This window comes from Colletes latitarsis, chromosome 6 (genome assembly GCF_051014445.1).
Source record: "Colletes latitarsis isolate SP2378_abdomen chromosome 6, iyColLati1, whole genome shotgun sequence".
NCBI lineage: Eukaryota > Metazoa > Arthropoda > Insecta > Hymenoptera > Colletidae > Colletes > Colletes latitarsis.
In genome coordinates this window covers 12,781,283-12,800,578 of record NC_135139.1, presented here as the reverse complement: position 1 = coordinate 12,800,578, position 19,296 = coordinate 12,781,283, and the positions used below count along the sequence as shown (strand labels likewise).

Here is a 19,296-nt window from a genome sequence, read left to right as displayed (position 1 = left end):
TAACACGAGTAGTGTTAATTTTCGCGAAGCCAATTTTCGACGCGTTTGTTCGATTAAAACATAGCACGTTGAAGAGAAATAAGTTCGTCTGGCAGCTCATTATCGGTGCCATCGTTACGTTCATTTAAAGGCACGTTTCTTGGATCGAGTAGGAAATCCGCTCGTCTGCGGTGGTTTTGCGGTAGCAGAAAGGCGCGAAGTTGCATAATCATCGGCACATAGCGGTACACTGCCAGGAAGAGCTACCCATCCGGCAGGTAATGACTTAACTATGCTTCAAAAGTAATAGTAAACGCTTCCAAACGCGGGCTACCTGAATCATCGCCTGAAATAAAGAAACCAGGCACGATCCGTCATGAGTACCCAATCACGTATACTCAGGGACCGTAAGCTTCATTTAACAAGTTCGAATCGACGGATTAGAATGCAACTATTAGGCGAAGTGTCGTAAAATGTACCGAAACCTTACGATTCTTCGTGCACGGTTCCAATTATGCTAAACAATGCTATACCGTTGTGTTTCGTCGATGCTATCGGTTTCGTAGACAACTGTAAGAACTTAAGAATCTTTGACCGTCGTTAGAAGCGTTAATTGGATAACCGATTGTTGCTTAGAACTTCTGGAAATGTACTATTCTAGATACATAAATTTACCTGAAGTATTGGTAATGGATGAGTTCTATTGTACCTGTGGCTTGTTGAGAACGTAAACGATTAAGGGATTAATATACAGAATATCATAAACTCGTCCATTTATTGAGCGAATCAAGTGTAGACATAATCGAATTAGCGATTATCCAAACTACATAATACCGAAGAAGTTTTGCAAAACAACATTCTAAATTTCACAAACAACGCAAACTGTTCGTGTTCCATGCATTTTACGATCGTCAGGATACAACAATATTTGCATCAAAGTTTTTATGATCGTACAAAAATGTGAGTATCGATCACAGGATAAGAGGATCGCGATCTTTCCACAGGAATGCACCTTCGAGGCCTTCCTCGAATGGAATTTAATGAAAAAAAAGAACCTGGTTGCATAAGACTTAGAATTCCTTTCTATCGCTCGAATCATCTAATCCCCATTCATGCAGTGAAACTATCATGAACGTCGTGACCCGGCAGTCGCCATTTAACTGTACTTTCCTTGCACTATTTAGCCGCGAGTGTCCTCTCCTCGCGAATTCCGCCTTACGGGAACCTCCACGTTCCAGATTCGTGGTTCGAGGCTCGCATAGTGCGTCGCCGCGCGTCGCTCAAACGTCTCATTTCAGAGATCCCTGGCCAGAGACGAAAAGAAATGGATCGTGGGTTGACGTTAAAAGCGGCACAACGATGAAAAGCGCTAACTGTCGGCGACGGCAGTTACTCTAACTGTGCCTCGTACTTACGTAGAAATCAACTGTTCACCGGCATTGTCATTTTTCTCGGTTCCACAGCGTGTAATTTACGTCGAGGACAAAAGAGGAGGATTCTTCGTGCACGCCGTCGTCGCGACCTCCGCGGATTCCTCGACGCGGAACGACGAGGCGAAGAAACGCGCGCGCGTGTACGCGCGAGCGCGCTCACGAGGCGCATCGTCAGGTGCATGTGCCGTGACTGCAGAGACCCTGTAGCGCCGAGAAGCAGGTGCATTCGCGTCGGGGACTCGTGCCAACGGTATCGCGTGTGTGTTTTTGCACCTTAAGGACCTCAAGGATGAGGTCAACGACACCTCCCCCCCCCCCCCCCATATTGCGTGCGTTTACGTCACGTATCGACGAGATGGACCATTATATCTGATCTAACCTCTCAGCTTTCATGCACGACCACACTGAGCCAAACACCGATTCTAGGTGATCCAAGATCGAAGGTGTTTGGACACGAACAATTCGACTTCAATTTTAAAGTGCTTTTGTAGAATGATAATAGAGTGATCCCTTTTGGCGTATATAAAATAGGTGATCAACACTTTTTAAAATATAACCATCGATTATTCGCAGGATGTCACGTGAAAATATTAATTCAGTTCGTGAGTTTTTGTGTATTTTTGTATTAGTGGAATATATGTACCAAGTAGGAGTTTACTGATGTTGCAATGCTGTAACAATTAGGAGAATGGCCTTCGCCAGGGTCTAATGACGCTCACACGCCGAATCGCCTCTAAGTGTCACGACCTGGTGTAGTCTGTACAACACTTACCAACAATTCAATCTGTAATATATACAAAACCCTATAAACTGAATTAATGTTAAATATTACGAGACACTTTGTGAATAGCCATAGTTTTCCTAATACATTTGACTTGTACTTTGCATTATTATTGAAAAAGAAAAGACTTTGTGTTCTGAGATCTGAAATCTTGACATTGCAAATTATTCAATTTATGAGATAGCATACTTCACGATAGTATTGCGATAGATTGAGCTGTTTGTAAGTGTCGTACCACCTACACCAGCGACACTTATAGAAACGTAAATTTCTAAATGTAACGAACAACCTTTTGTTAACGATTTTTTTTCGCACAAATTTTAGAAATGTTATTTTTACTCCCTGGTATAAATAAATTTACAAAATTTGAACAAGGTATATGATCAAAAGTGTTTCAAAAAAAGTTTACAAGCCACCCTTTTTACCATTCTATTTGGAAAACCCACTTGACGTATAAAACGCGAGGTTTTTTATTTTTGATTTCGAACAGAGTAACAACAGCTCGTGTATTCTGTTTGTAATTATTTCTAATTTTTGTTCGCGCATAACTATTGACGATAATTGTTGCGTACAGAGAACACATTTACGCGTTAACTACATCATGTTTCGCATCGTTCATTTCATCCGTCCTCATTTGCCACTGGCTCATTTTCAACGTTTTCCGTGCGCTTCCGCGAGGCATCGAGACAATTTATTGGCATACGAACGGCATTAATTGTGAACGCTGTTACGTTTTTGCCAAATCGCCAGACACTGAACGATGGATAGACGTATATTACAATGTCTCGCTAGTCACTCACGCCGACATTTTTTCACTAGGCGCGAAACGACCACCGCCAAGAATGCATTCCAACTTCTCAATGACATTCGAATTTATTATTTCAAAATTTAATTAAGTCTGTATATTATCCGGACAGCGGTACACATTGGCAATCTCGTGCGTTGTCTCGTTTGTCTTTGTAACCTTCGGTCCATCGTTGAGAAATAGATCGTTCGTCTCGCGTGCAAGTTTAGCCTTTTGGCGAACTAAATTATTAATTTTAGCTCTCTCGAATGAAATTAAAAAACGTAAATACTAAATGCATAAAAAGAAATGACAAACTATTATTTTTATAACTTAACATATATTAACTACCTATAAATGTTCTGCAGAATAATCACGATTTAGAGACTAAAACTGCATAAATAAAAGAAAACATATTAAAAAACACAGCATATTCTTATAACCCAATAGTTCGTTTGAAGTAATTAATTAAAAATTAAAATAAATGTTATAAATGAAGTTATGGAAAATAATTTCAGTATCAACAATTTTTAACATTGGAGAGAAAATGGATTGAGAGGGGTAGTCAAAGTTTTGTACGATGCAGACTTTCTCAGAGTATTAAACAGAATTCAAGGTTAAGAATAATAATCAAAAATTCTTTTGTACGCTTCTCTCATAGAGTTAGGGATAAATCGATAAAAATGCGGAACGTGCCGCGCCAACGACAGGAAGTATGTATTCGAACGAGTAGGAAGGCGGGGGTGGATGAAGCACCGTCAGCTGAAATGGATGAAAACAAGATTCGAGAAGCTACGAGAGGCAGGTACGTGCTGGAGGAGCTAAACGGGTCAGTTCGAAATAAGCATTAAGCCTGCTGGCTGCTGCCAAGAGATTTAATCTTCTAAGAACAGCATTGTTACAAAACCCTAAAATCCTCCGAGCTACAATGTGAGGGATGGCAGCTGAATACCCTCGGGCAACCAACTACCTGATACTTTCGTACATCCATCAAAGTAACGATAAAATTCGTCTACAACGAGAATAATGTAACATGGAGCAGCTGGAGTCTTCACTAGACAAAGTTTCCATCTAATATTGAGAAACCAAACTACATTTGGCAATATTGATGGACTTTGTAGGACAGTATAATATTATTACGACCGCGGTAATCATATATCTTAATAAATGAAAAATATCAAACAAAGTAGTTCATAAATTTTTATACAACAGCTTCAGCATTCTCTAAATTTTGACATGCTGTTATCCGACGCGTGCGCATTTTAGTTATCAACGGCGAGGAAATATCGTTTCAAGCAGATACGATAAAGGAATCGAACAAAATCGTTCGTTCCAACATCCTGGAATTCTAATGTAATAAACGTTTAGCGTATCAGCACTGTACCCTGTACCTTTCTAATAGTTGGAATGCCACGAGGAAATTGTACAACAACGATTGGCGTTTAAATCGTGCACGGGTATGGTTCTATCGAGGGCTCGTTATCATTTGTCCGATTGTCTAATGAGACTTTAATCGTTCGTGGATTAAATTTAAATTACAATTAGACGCGTGCGCTATTTTCACGTCACTTTCCCATCGATAAATCGTGGGAAGGTGTACGTTTATCGATGCAGATTTATTTAATGAGGAAAATTTAACCTTGTGATCTCGAAACCACTAGAGAGTGGCCATCGAGAGCAAAACTCTCGAGTGGACATGAGAAATTAGAAAGACCGTCGCTTCAAAGCGTTAGGGGGAGGATCCTGAAGCCTACTTACGATATGCATAATTATCACTGGAAAAACGACTATGAAAAGGAGACCTACGCGTAATGATAGCTACGTGCAGCAGGAAAGCAAATTAATTTTTGCTAGTAAATTTTATTTTATGGGTAGCTGGTGATTATGTGAAATAAAGATAGTACAATGATACACTATGAAAAATTCATGGAATGTTATTCTAATAATTTATTTTAATTTAATCGGAACTGGATATGTGTAATACCACGCATTTGTCGCATTCTTTTACGCTATTCGAAAGCTTCTTACATATTTGCAGTTTATAATCAGCATAAAATTCCTTTCCACCAGTTAAATTACATTTCATTGTTTTATGTATCATTTCTTTGCTTCATATTTGTAGAATTTTCCTCTTCTAATGGTTAAATCCTCATATTTATCTTCTTCAATTGTATAATTCGATCAAGTTCTTTAATTAATTTATCGACTAACTCTTTGAACAAGATCCTTCGTGTATTCATTTTTACTACGTTTCTACATTGTATACCATTATATTCCATACGTCAAATTTTTACGAAACACACACGAATATCAAGGCACGTTCTCATTTTTAAATACAATCGTCTAAAAATATTCCAAAAGGAGAAATTTTAAATATTTAATCGGATACATTTTCGCGTACGAACAAAATAAGCGATTAATGCTCGCATACTTCACCCGTTAAAACTGTTAACTTATCGAAAGTTGTCTTTGTAATTAAATCAAAAAATCCATTGCCCCCAAAAAATTAAAAGCAACAGAAAAATTATGGTTTCGTAGAGAACTTATCGGGAACATAAATATGTTTTCAAGATTCATTTACGAATTTCAGAAACATAAATATGTCTCGAAACCAGAATTGGGCAAATTTTATTCATGAATAGCGAAGACAAATTTTAAATTCATTTGTGAACTAGCTTTTAACCGCAATTTCGCTCGCCAAGATATCGGTTTAAAAAATCCGTTAATGCTTCTGATTTACAAATGTATTTACGAGCGAAACGTAAACGAAAGTTAGTTTATGAATCAATCTAAAATTTTTATTCGTCATTTGTGCATAAAATTTGCCAAATTTTTCCTATTTTATCTCGAAAGGACTTGCTAGATTCTTATCTTTCTTATTTTCCATATTTTGATATTCTTGAGTAATTTGTAAATAAATATTGTTAATGTAATAAATAAAAAAATCTGTAATGTGTCAATGTCTTTCCCCTCCCAAAAAACAAATTAAATAAAAGTTCACGTTTCAAAAGTAATAAACCACAAATTAATAACGGTCCGCTCGTTGAAGTCGAATTCGTGTGAGTTTCGTTACGTGACAGGACAAGCCACTGGTCTATCGTCACCGGATATCTGAAGCTTCCTGTAGAATTCTATACCATTCGTTGCCCTATTATTCCCGTAAAAATAGGGGAAAGCCTGGCAGCCACGAAATATTCGATAACCGTCCGTAAAACTCAATCCTTAATTTATTTTTCGATTTTATACGGATATAACTTTAGATTAAATTAATTTTTAATTACAAGAAAAAAAATCATCGACATACCAGTCGAAATTTTTAGTTTTGCTAGACTGGTTCGCATAAATACAGGTGTCATTTTCTTCCGTGCGTGTTTTATTTATTTTTTTTTTAATTAAACCCGGACACCATTCGCGTTTATTATGTCGTTGAATATATTATCATTAATATGCATCTTAAACGGCGGCAAAAGTAGCGTATGTACCGCTATTAGTCTTGATTTACATGAACCAACACTTATAGAACGTCGTTGCACTAATTTACGGAGCTAGCGTCATATTCACAACCATGTCACGGTTCGTGATAAAGGTGAGGCAAGCACCTGTTACTTTGATAAATAATATTCCCTGTCGGTTCTACCGTCCGAGAGATTACGTACGATGGAATTTTCAGTCCCGAAGAATGCGGCTAAGCGCCCTGACAACAGACTCCGCATTATTGATTGAAATACTCGCCCCTAGCGTCCAATGTTCGCACAGGGGATTCACCCCCACGTGACTGTCCTCGCGAGCTCTGCAAAGTCACACACAGCCTTCGTCGCTGGTATTACAAATTGATATTCTCCCGGTACGTTCTTCGAATTCTACGACGTTCACGTCTCTTTTTCACTGTCAGTCCAGACATCATGGCGCAGGCTCAATTTAAAATTTTTAGCAATTACTAAACAAATAAAATATTTATTTCCTAGGTTAACAACCATAACTTGACAACTGACAATCAAATTCAACTTGTTTAAAATAAATGGATGTCTAAAGGAAGCGCTCAAGAGTCCTGTTTTAATGTAGCAGACTTTTTGAAGTATATTAATCTACTAATTTGTATGAATGGTTGCAAATTTCTTTGCTCTCATCCATGTGTTTAGTATTAAACATTGCTCTTTTATTGATGTTTTGGAACATTTGATATTAGAATTATGGTATGTATTTCTTTTTCTAAATTTACCTTTAAATATGTATTAGATAAATTGCATGAACAAAGCTATAGAGTTAAATAAGAATATTAAGCCCATGGAAATTTTTTAACTTCCGTTTTATGATCCTTAATTATTTTCAAATCCATCATTTCGCATTAAAGCTTCATTATTATTGACGAATAATGACAAATAATATACTTACATTGTATTGCTCGTAATGTATTAGTAAAATTAAAGAAAATTGAACACATGTATATTAACGTTAAATATTGTTCCGAGGATTGAAATTTCTGGAGAATTACTTGTGTATTGATCGCAGCGCTTCCCATCCGACATTCGCGTGGGGTATTCACCCTCCACTCTTCATAATCCAAGTGCTAACCTAACACAAAGTCACGAAGGATGTGTTACGTAATGACGTAGTACTATTCCCTACAATGTTTACAAACACTATTCATTCAATCCTCTTATTTCTTAAACTGTATTAGTGTTTTGTGGAATGTTACCAAATACAAATATACGTTATCGTTTCATCGTCTTATGTAAATTCTTACCAACTTTCATTAAGTTGAAGGTATCAATTTTTCTTGATCTCATACTGTTGGTGACACTGTCACGAACATTGTACAGCGCACGCTTGTGTAAACCCTTCGCAAAATGTCTTAAAGGTCGTAACGATTCTATAATTTGTCTCATTATCATTTTACTACGGTACGAAGAGATGTAAGATTTTGTCAGTGCATTATTATATTTGAGCCTGACTTCTCACGGTACGCACTCGAGCACTTGCAAAAAGGAAATCCTCTGAAGGAGGTACACGCGAGGCGTGAGAAGTTCTGCTTTACAACATGCCGAGTTTCCACAATATAAAAAATGGTGAATGGATGTCGATAAGAAAAGTGTCTTTGCGAAACTGTCAACGGTGATTTCGTTCGAATGAAATTTGGCGAGTAATGGAGTTTAACAAAAAAACCTTTAAGAATATTTAAATAACTTCTCATTTTAAAGGATGATAATATAAATATTTGAACGAACTGTTATTAAGTCCAATAGTAGAGAGTAATTTTGACAATCCTCTTTAAATATGAACTTTGAGAAACACTGAGAAGAAAAGGAACGCAAGGGAAAAGCCACAGAGTTGTGGGTGTGAAATGCCGCAAGAAGAAGACTGTTTGCACGAGACGAGAAAAAAAAGACTGTGATAATACCGCAAAGAGGACACAGTACCTTATGCCTTTTCTACTAATTCTTTCAAGTGTTGTAACAGTTACCTGTGTGAATACGAATATTTACATCTTCGCTGCAATCCCCTAAGTGTGTTAAAAAGTTAGAATTATCGTGTTTCTAGAAATAAATCTGAAATTCGAAAGGCGCGCAAAGTTGCTATTCAAATAGAACGATAAATCTTATTTTTCTAATGCTTCTATAGGCAACAAAATAAGAAGAATATTTAAGAAAACAACAACAATGATCTTGTGCTCTTGAAAATGAAATATACTTGGAAAGCATTTTCTTTCTGCTGTATCTCAACTCTGTCTCGAACAGTTTTCCGATACATATGTCTACAGACAACGGAGAGATTTACGTATTTCCATTTAAATAGTACACCCTATATAGTAATGAAGAAAATACCTCTATTGATACGTTATAATCTTAGTATATTCTTACTTGATGTAATAAGGACAACTGTAATTTATAACCTATATATCCATATAGAGAGAATCAGTAGGCTAGAGAGTTGGAGACTTTAATGAATGGACAGAGCAGTGATCGACGAAACTCCCATTGATTTCCCACTTCTCCAAGCTATAAACCCAGTCAGGTGTATCCAGCGGATCTTGCAATTCCGTTCGTTCGAGATGCTCCAGCGAAAGTCACAGTAGATCGAGCAAGGACTACCGTGTAATTTAATAGATCGTTCGAAAGTCAACGTTTCTGCAGGCACAAAGGATAGGCTCCGGTCTCTTTAACGCGAATATTCGAAAATGTAGAACGCTTTGACCGTTTCTTCGGCTACGTTTCCGGAATGTCCGTCATCGAGCACCTCCAATCACCCAAAAACAAATACATCTCGAACGATGCGTATTTTGCTTTCTGCAATTAGAGACAAACCGGTTTCCGAACGAGTAAACTAGGTCTTCTCCATATCGATGCATCAGATTAAGAGATATATTTTACGAGAAGCAAGAGTTGTTCCGCTTGAATCAAACTACTCCAGATTTTTCTACGCGCGACGATAAAATAATTATGAATGGAAACTCAACAAAACCACACATACAGAAAATTAGTTCACTACTTTCACCCATACATTGTTATGATTGTTTTTTCAAGCTGTATAAGTTACATTCAATATTACACATTTTTAAAAATTGACACAACATGATTTTTTCTAAATTGTGTAGCGTTAAATTTTCGTTTTTATTATAATAAATATGTTCCTGATGGGGACATAAATAACCAAGAAAATACTTAACCGTAAAAACAAATTTAAAATTTCATAAATAAAAATAAATATTGCAGTGGAAGATAACAAATTATAAAACGACTATTTACAGATTATATAATTTAGGAAAATAGTAATAAATTTTCACGTTCAGCTTAAAATTTTGTTGCTGTAATCTATAAAGGAAAACAGAAAATAATGTTTACAGACACCTTGCAAACAGTAGACGCGTAATGCACGTTACAGACAGGCATTGTTTCGAGCGTAGGTTTTTCAAGCGAACACATCTCGTGCTAAATGCACCAGAGACTTCAACGTGAACCAATGGTGGCGCCTACAGAAAAGACAATAGGCAAGTTTCTGTCACGTCACTCTGTACGTACACGACAACTCTTCCTCTATACTGTTTTGACTAGCGCACGAATCTGAATCTCCGCGTCTGTCGGCACAATGGAACAACAATGAACTTGCAACATTCGAAACTCGTGGGCGAACGAATTCTGTCCCCGTCGTTTTCGATCGCTCAATTTCGCAAATTAAATAAATTTTACAGATTTGTTGACAGATTGTCTTGGTGGATGAGTCTACCAGACATCAAATTTCTTTCTACAACAGCAAGCCACCACACTATCATAAAACAAGGGTTGGACCGCCAAACACCCCCATCCCCTCGTTCAACCCCATTCCATGTATCTTCAAAACTAATCGTCTCTATGCTTAATATTTCATACATATATCATTAGGAACTTTATAATCAACTTACAAAAATTCTATAAAATCGAAGTGAGACAACTTTAGGGGTCCTTCTACCCTCATAAGGGAAGAGTCACGTTGCAAAAACGAGGGTTAATTCGAGAATTAGTTTAAAACGAATCTACGAAACGAATCTACGAAAAATCGGTAGAAAAATTTACCCAACTCTTATAACCTTGATTCTAGCGATAAATGCTTTTCCCCCGTTGCTCCATCGTTGCAGTGACTCGAAAGAACCGCGCAATAAACCGCGTCCTCGAAGGCAAGCATTGTCTCGAAGCGGAATCTGTTTGCACGCATGCGCGATGAATCTTCCGTCTCGTGAAAACCTGATTAGTAAAAAGAGATACGCACGAGAGCCAAGATGAATCACGAGGAAATTCTGCGATGTCATACCAAAGCAGTTCAAATGACGGATAGTCGGCGCGCGGAGGCTGCTTCGAGCGGATTCGTTGTTCCGCGGTCCGCGACTGACTACCGGAGGGATAAGTGACTCTCTCTCCCATTGTTGTCCGGCTAATTTGTTACGACTCTTCGAGCTTTTTACGCTTTAACGAACATCTTGAAGTACAAGGTATCGCGTGCCCGCGCGCGTTGCGCGCTACGGTCACCGTCGTGCGTCGACCTCTTCTGGTCTACTTAGACGAACCTAAGTAAATTTATCGACTCCATAGGGCTCTCGAAGAAAGCACGCAGGCTTGTAAAACCGTTCGTAATAACTAGTTATGGATCACAATTGATATCTCAGCCCTGATTATTGCGTCTTAAGAAACGAGAATACGCTACATTGTTTGTTGCTGTCGGACGAAGCCTCAAAAGGCATAAGCAGCTTCTGATCCATATCGCGAATGCATAGAAATTTTTTAATTTGACAAATCTACGAAACTTGAAAGCCACGAATCGTTGAATTATTCGAGTCGACTAACAATCGTGTTAGTTACAGTAAACTGTTAAACGCTTAATTGGTATTTTTGGTATCTTGAGATTAACATTAAATAATTATATGATTTATTTCATACTTTTTGAATTGTTATTTACCAATTTTGAAGCATTTTTCGATATTGTTTCATTGACGAAACGTCGAGACTGACACGGCGCTGAAAAACACGAAGAAGCGTTCGATAAAGATCTCCAGGTTAATTAACGATCGGTTTGCGTTTCTCGTACGAACTACCTGTACAACTCGAAAACACACGCGTTGGATTCAGAGCAAAATGTAGGATGGCACGATCGGCTTTCTAAATTTGTATCAAACGGCGTCACTTTCACCGCGTGATCGATAAATCGCGGGATGCAACCCATTGGTTCCCGCGAGAGAAAACACAGCATGATCGGCGATTTTTAGCGATCACTAAGGTCTCTAAGTTGTCCGCGTGGATCGATAAGTACTGGGATCGAGCACTCGGGTCCATTGATCTATCACACCCCGGAAAGATTCGCGACTATAGACGTTTCAAGCGCTTTACAGAGTTTGAAGCGAGACCAGTCTGTTTTTATATGAAGGTGTTTCGTAACGACTGGTATGACATCTAAATATTATACGATTCTGATTACAGAAAGGTATGCGATAATGATGTTATTTCAATAGCAATAATTCACATTCGTATGCATTGATTAAACTCAACGCTATTATGTAACACGCGATTTTTTTAAATATGTCATTCTGAACTATTTTAAATGAATAGAGGAGTACCATTATAAAGATTGAGAAAATTTGATTATGGGAAAAATATAACTTTAACGTGTCATAAAAATATTTTTCAAAGCAATACTACAAAAGAATTAATAATTCTTTGTTTCGAAAATAAGTATTTGTTTAAAGAAATGAATATATCAAAAAATCCATCGTGTTATATTCTTTATTCGATATTTTACTAACACTCTAATCCCGGAGTTTCTAAATTTATACTCGACCTCGAAGGACAGCTATCAATATCCTACATCAGTGCATTGTGCAACTGCAAACTATGATGAATGTTATCTGATGAATATTGTGCTTTATCCCGAGAAATAAAAATATAAATAATGTTAATTAATAGCATGCATGTAATTTTATGTAAACAAAATAAAGTTATGAATTCCTCAACTTATTCACGAGTTCAATTACCTCAAAACTGAAACAAAGAAGAAAATTGTATTGTCTGCGTATAATGATGTTTTACCACTTAGTAAACGTCTTATTTCAGTTTGTTAATTAATCTAAATTCTCAAAATCAATACAAAATACCTTCAATTTTTAAATACTTCAATTGAAGTACCCACGAAATATCAGATATGAATTAATGCAAATTGGAACAAAATGAAAAGAACAAAAACAAAAAAAATGTACAAATGATTGGTATTCGTTACAACAATAGCTAAAGAACATTCATGCAGTGTTCAATTTCAAAACAATTTATTTGAAAAGAATCATTTTCTAAACGTGTGCTAAATTTGTTTCCTGAAATAAATTTATTCTGTTCCTACAATTTTCACAATTATACATTTTCTTTATGCAACCAAACGAATTCACGCTTTCAATCTCTATCGTTTCTCTCAATTATAGTCGAACAAATTGAAAAAAACATCAATAGGAAAATAGAAAAAAACCTGAGGTAACCTACTACGTACGTTCATTTTCATAGTTAATCACGATACAAATCGATGAAAATTGTCGGTACGGTTGACTGTATCTGCGACCAACCATTAAACGATTACCGTTACTGTAAGGATTTCTTTCCTGTAAATTTCACGGAAATTAAAGAGAAAACCAAAGACAGAAACAACGCTGTGTCTTTGGCGAATCTAATTCAATGCATTTCATAATAGCTTTTCATTCGACACCGTAGTTCCTACTGTGAAATAGTCGCCAAACGTTTTGAAAAAAAAAAAAAAACAAGTAACTGCGTGTGTTTGTAATGAAAAGTCACGTTCCTTACAATAATGAGATTTAATCGTACGTGACTGAACGAACAAACATTTTTTAATGCGCCACAAATATTACACGCACCGTTGTACAGGTTGAATTCCATAATAAAATATTTAATGTCGCTGAGACGTTCAAAGAATCAATAGCAGTTCGTTCAAATTACATCGACGAATCAAACGTCGATTCCAAGTACTTTTCGCAAATGTTACTTCAAAACCAATGTAGAGAACCAACAAAATTTAGTGGCTTCATTTTGGTGGCAAGATTGTATTCAAAATTATAACTGAACATGAAAATGAATATAAAAAGAATTATTCTTACTCTTGTAAAAGATAGTTCGAAATATCCCAAAGTATTGCAGCTTTAAATATTTAATAAATAAACTGAACTTTTCTGAAATATTCAAAAGAAATAAAATAATAAATAAGTTAACCATCACATTACGAAATCATAGAACATTGACTTCATATTTAATTACGATTTTCAATACAATTGAATAGAAACCACCATACTTTGCATGCACTGCAAAGATTACTACGAATATGGCAGACTTGTTACTGAATTTAAAAAAATTTACGAAATATTAAAAATTAGGAAATAAATGTTTCCTAAAGGCTATTCTTTTTTCTAAATATCAAAAGCTTAGTAAATAAATTTCTATATAAATTCACCAGCACTTTTTAGATCCTGAAAAATGTACTTTTTAGAATTGTGTCTCTTAAACTCCCAATAAAAAAAGACAGTTCGTAATAATTTATACGGACCACCATGTGTACCACGTAACATCAGAATCAAACCCCACAAAACTTTATTACCGTAGAGGCAACTATGTTTATCTAACCGTTTCGACGATTACACGTATATCCACGAATAAAACCACGTTACTACTCCCACGAGAACACTTAAATGCCCGGCCGCCAGGCACCCAACCATCCCAAACATCGTGAAACCTCTTCTCGGTCGCTCCCAAGGCGAGAGGCCCAAAACAGGACCAATTAATCACGTAGCTCGGAATCCGGGAAATAATCTCGAGGGTACTTAACACGTCCAGCAAAGAATAAACCGAGACTATGACTCGCGACAAACCAACAACCCAATGCTCATGCGTCCTGCGTCACAAAGAATCCTGTTTTTCATCCATCCTCGGTTTGCCCTAATGCTCTCCGCGACGAAGATGCACGGTTCAGGTTTATCGAGAGCTCTCTCTGGACGTTGTAACGGCACTCGAAACGTCGCTCCTGAGCGTCTCCCTCGCTTCAATTCCCCCCTGGCAAGGCTCTCTACGGCTTCCACGCTCGGCGTACGCACGCTACACGCTCGTGCGTTCTCCTCTCGCACGCACGCTTCACCTACACGCTCGTGAACGACGCACCACGCCGACGACCGGTTTATACGAGCGCCAAACAAATACGCGTCGTCGAACGACAACGGTACACCGATCTACCTTGTATTTCGTAAACCCCCGCGTATTCCTACCCCTTTTCCACCCCCAACCCCCCAGTTGTTACGTTCATTTATAACAGAGAAATTTTGGGGACCCGAATTTTGTAAACTTTCGGTATGCACCAATTGTGATTTTAAAGTATTGACCTAGAAACAATCAGTGTTCAACTATTTTACAATATTAGGTTTATTATTTATTTACAATATTTTTATTATTTAGTTATCAATGTGTCTAGCAGTGTGAAAAAAATTTATAAAAATCGCCTGCATCCTAATTTCTTTAACACTTGACAAATTGGAGCAGACCAAAATTTTGCAGTAAAATTTTAACAAAGAGTCATATTCCTGTAAAGTAACCGAAATTTGATGCGAATATATATTTTATGATAACTCAATCTAGTTCGTCAGTGGAATATCGAGTTTAAACATCGTGAAAGCAGCTAACCGATAAGGATGTTCTGCAACACATTCTTGCACGTATTGCAGATGACTAATTATTAGCATCTTGCGAAGTTACGCTCAAGTAGAACTGTTTTTATGTATACACTTACTACATGATCATATATGCATACAAAAAATAAACTGAGTATAGAATATTAAGTATTTCAAAGCTTACGAATAAATTATTTAATTATGTAATTATTGCGCTAGGGAATTGGTTTAAGAACATCTCAATTACACGTCGACGTATTTTGTATTAATGCAATTATACGGTTCCTCAATTTTTATTTGCAAAGCAATAATCCTACTAGTTTTCCCATCAACGAGGAAACGAACAGATGTGACCTTGCAATATTGAGCTTCATTGCTTCTCGAATGATCTACAGTTAGGAATCCTTCGATTCACGATAGATTTATCTAATAATATTCGCCTAAGAATATTTATTGTATCATTAAACGGTACATCTGCTCGAAAAATATTCACGATTCCTCCGTACGCCGCGAAATTATGGAAGCATTTCGCTGCATTAAAGTTTAATGATAGACGACGCTTCCTTGAAAACCACAACCTAGTTGCAAGATTGTCACTGAACCGTACGGAATCATTATTTAAAAAACACAGACGTTGGATTTAAAATGCATCGCCAAAACGGTATTGCGACTTCGTTTAATAATTTTTTTTATTAACGCGTCACGATCAACTTTTAACGTAGAAAGTTTCAAACCGGTTATAAATATTCGCTCCTAGTATCGATAAAAAATTATTTTCCGATCCTGCCTATACATACCATTAAACTGCGTTGTAAAAGGATGAAAATAAATATCTGGCTGTAAAACTATCTTGTCGATGAAGTTTAATGATGTTTAACTACCCAACATTCTCACGACACAATTCCGTATCCCATTATCGAACAATAGAAGCACTTCATCCAAATATGAACAATGAACGAAGTCAACGAATAAAGAAGAAAGCTATTAAACTGTTATTACGTGCTCAAATTTTCCCATCGATCGGACAAACTTTGTCCCAATTTCGATCTGAAAAATACTTTTGGCCCTCTGTAAAGGAAAAACTAGATCATGTAACTAGTAAAGATAATCTTAGCAGTTATTTTAGTACTATAATTGTAGTTACATATAGTATTTAACTGACTGTTGAGATGTACTATAAAATACTATAAAAAATGCAGATATCAGACTATTATTTACATTTAAATGGACGAACTTCTGGAATAAAAAACTAGAAAGAGGACAAATGGAATTTATACATTAATAAATTTACAGTAACCCTTCAAAAAGGAATCAAAATAATATACAAAGTATTTGAAACAATCAATTGCTTAAAATAAAATATTGTATTTAAGATAAGTATCACGTAAACTCATAGTAGCATTTATTGATATTTAATAAACAATATCGTATGAATTAACAAAGCTACTAATTATTATCGGAAAATGGAGAAAATATTACAATTATCATTCATATCGTGCATTTGAAATATTCTATAGAATAGAAAATCCAAAACCAATATGAAATCCAACCTTCGCTATATTCAAAGGGAGATTTAATTTCTCGAAATTTTGGAGAATCTCAAAATTATTGAACACTTTGACATTTGTGAAGTCGTCGCTGACCAAACACAGAAAACGTCCTAATACAATTATCGACTGATAGTACAAAACATTTTCGTAATGTTTGTTGTATGGCAACTTTTCGGGTTAGAGACTAGACGATTAAAAATTGTGATCGAAAGTAGTCAAGGAGATATTTCTCGCATTTTATTCGCGGATTAGTCAGAGGGTGACTACGTGGGGTGCCCTACGAAACATCTTCTGAATCATTCGCGGAGCCAGAATGTTGCGGCAGCTACTAGTTTTAGACGGTCGTCTCCTGCTGGACGTCCACATTTGCGCGAGAATTTCAAAACTGTTTACACCGCGCGACATTTGTGCCCAACAAGTGGATACGTGACACCCGGCCAAACAAGCAACTGTTGTCTAGTCGACAAACGAATGGTTTTTAAATGCTGAAAGGGTATTGAACTCTACTTTAAGAGTACGTGTAAATCAAATAACCTTGTTACATACATAATAGGTATCTACGTGTACTGTTCTTCTGTTTCAAAATGTTCGTTTCAGTTAAGCTAAGCTATTCTAGTATTTAAGAAACGAAACTTCAAATTTTATTCTTTCTTTTCTACGTATTTTTTCAATTATTGGAATTTCGATTAGAATCCATGAATCTTATATTCTTTAATAGCCTATTCTACAAGAAATACAAATACCCAAATTGAACAAGTACCCCACGAATAATGGCAATTTTTTATGCGCCAGTAATCAGCCCCGAAACACTTTCCTTTCGTTCGGTCGAGTTAACTCTTAGGGGCCATAAACGTTACGACTTATCGTGCAATAAATCGTTAGGTCTATGGGTCCTTATTAGATATGAAGTTCCCAGGCATGTAAAAAATGCAAACACCAAAGAAATAAATGTAGAAATTACGGCATTACAACAAAGTTTCAACTGGTAGGACTAGGCAATTTTCACTCACTTAGCAATTCATCACTATTGTGTATCTTATGTCTTGTTTCTTTAGTTAGTCCTACATATTTTCGGTTTAATAGCATTAACGTGTGCGTGAAATTAATAAAGTAAACTTTCTGCTCTGTTAGCTATTGCTTGGTAACTTTTCTAGGTCCCCGTTAAAAACATCTTTCTAGAACGTTCGTTATGTTTAATTATTCGCAGTTACCTACAAAGAATATTCTGTATAGATATTTCGGAGGACCTAAAAATGTGGTCTTAATAATACTACATACATTCGTTATAAATTGTCGGGGAATTAATTTTTACCACTCTATATTATTTAATATGCTTCTAACAAAAAGAAAAACATTTTGTCTTCAAAATAAAATGAAACTACTAATCAAGATTTATGAACATCACCTCGTATATATTATTTAAATAAAATTTAGTGTTTGAAAGCATTTAATTTAATCTGTTTGCATTACAGTAAAATATTTCACAATGCTTGAACGTATTTTATCGAGACAAATTAGAGATGTTTCGCTCAAAATCAACATTTTGAAGAAATTTTTACGTTGACACGGTCTGCATAAATACCAAAAATTGCGTGTGAAATAATAACGCGAACAATTTATGACGAAAAGCGATTGCACGTAATAAACTGCAAGACCACACGAGAGGGAAATGGATCCAACCGGTGCTCGTAAAGTATCGTTCGTGCTCCTAAACCACGCTCGTTTTCTTTCTCAAAATAACGAAACAAATCTCATCGACTCCGAAAAACGGACAAACCGCGTTATTCGTACCCGTAAATTACATTAGAAAGTATAGGAAAATATAAACAGTACTTTGTTGAAAAGTGTCCAAGAACTAAAGCGAGCCGCTTACGTGGGACGGGATTGGCCCGGACGACGAAATAATGTTTCGCGTAATTTCAAAACTGAAGGTAGCCGTCGTTTGCGTGTCAACACTTACTTCGACGTAAAACTTCGAATCATCTCGCTCGATCTCACAAAGGGCAGCGGCTTATGAGAGGTACACTATTTACGCGCCAGAACTCTGAAACGTCTCGCCTCACGACTTAAACGACCATCTATTATAGATCACAGACTGTAATCACCCGTCAGTGCGTACCTACTTCGTCTGTATACGCTGAACACGGCTGATCGATAAATATACCATCTATTTCCGGCATCTTTTAGAAGCGTTAATTTCTTCAGCGTGTCTCTAAATCACCGTCCCATTTGCATCACCGAGTCTGCTCCATTTTACCGCATGACAAATAAAGTGCTTTCCCCTATGATCATTCCAAAGTCAATACTATTCGCTTCGAAGGAGTCTCTCGGTTCAGAAGATAGAATTCACAGAGTCGTAACTTACGCGTCTGATCGGGTAACATTTAAATTCCGAACCAACGTTCTCGTACTCGCTCCGAATCCCGAACAGATGCATCACGAGTTAGAGAAGCAGGTCGAATTACCTGCATACCGTTCGAACTGGCATGCAATTCCAAATCAATTTTCCCGTAATCTCCGATCAATTAGACGACCGTATTCGAGGGGCTCCGTTTCAACGATTCCGAAATTGGATTCTGTTAGCCGCGGCTAGATCGTTC

The 19,296-nt window shown here is 36.7% G+C and overlaps 1 protein-coding gene across 5 annotated transcripts in view; it reads right to left on the bottom strand.

Moving 5' to 3' along the window:
- The window catches only part of Smash (smallish), a 197,171-nt gene that overhangs the window by 177,338 nt on the left and 537 nt on the right, over positions 1-19,296 (bottom strand). The gene's annotated exons all lie outside the window — the stretch shown is intronic.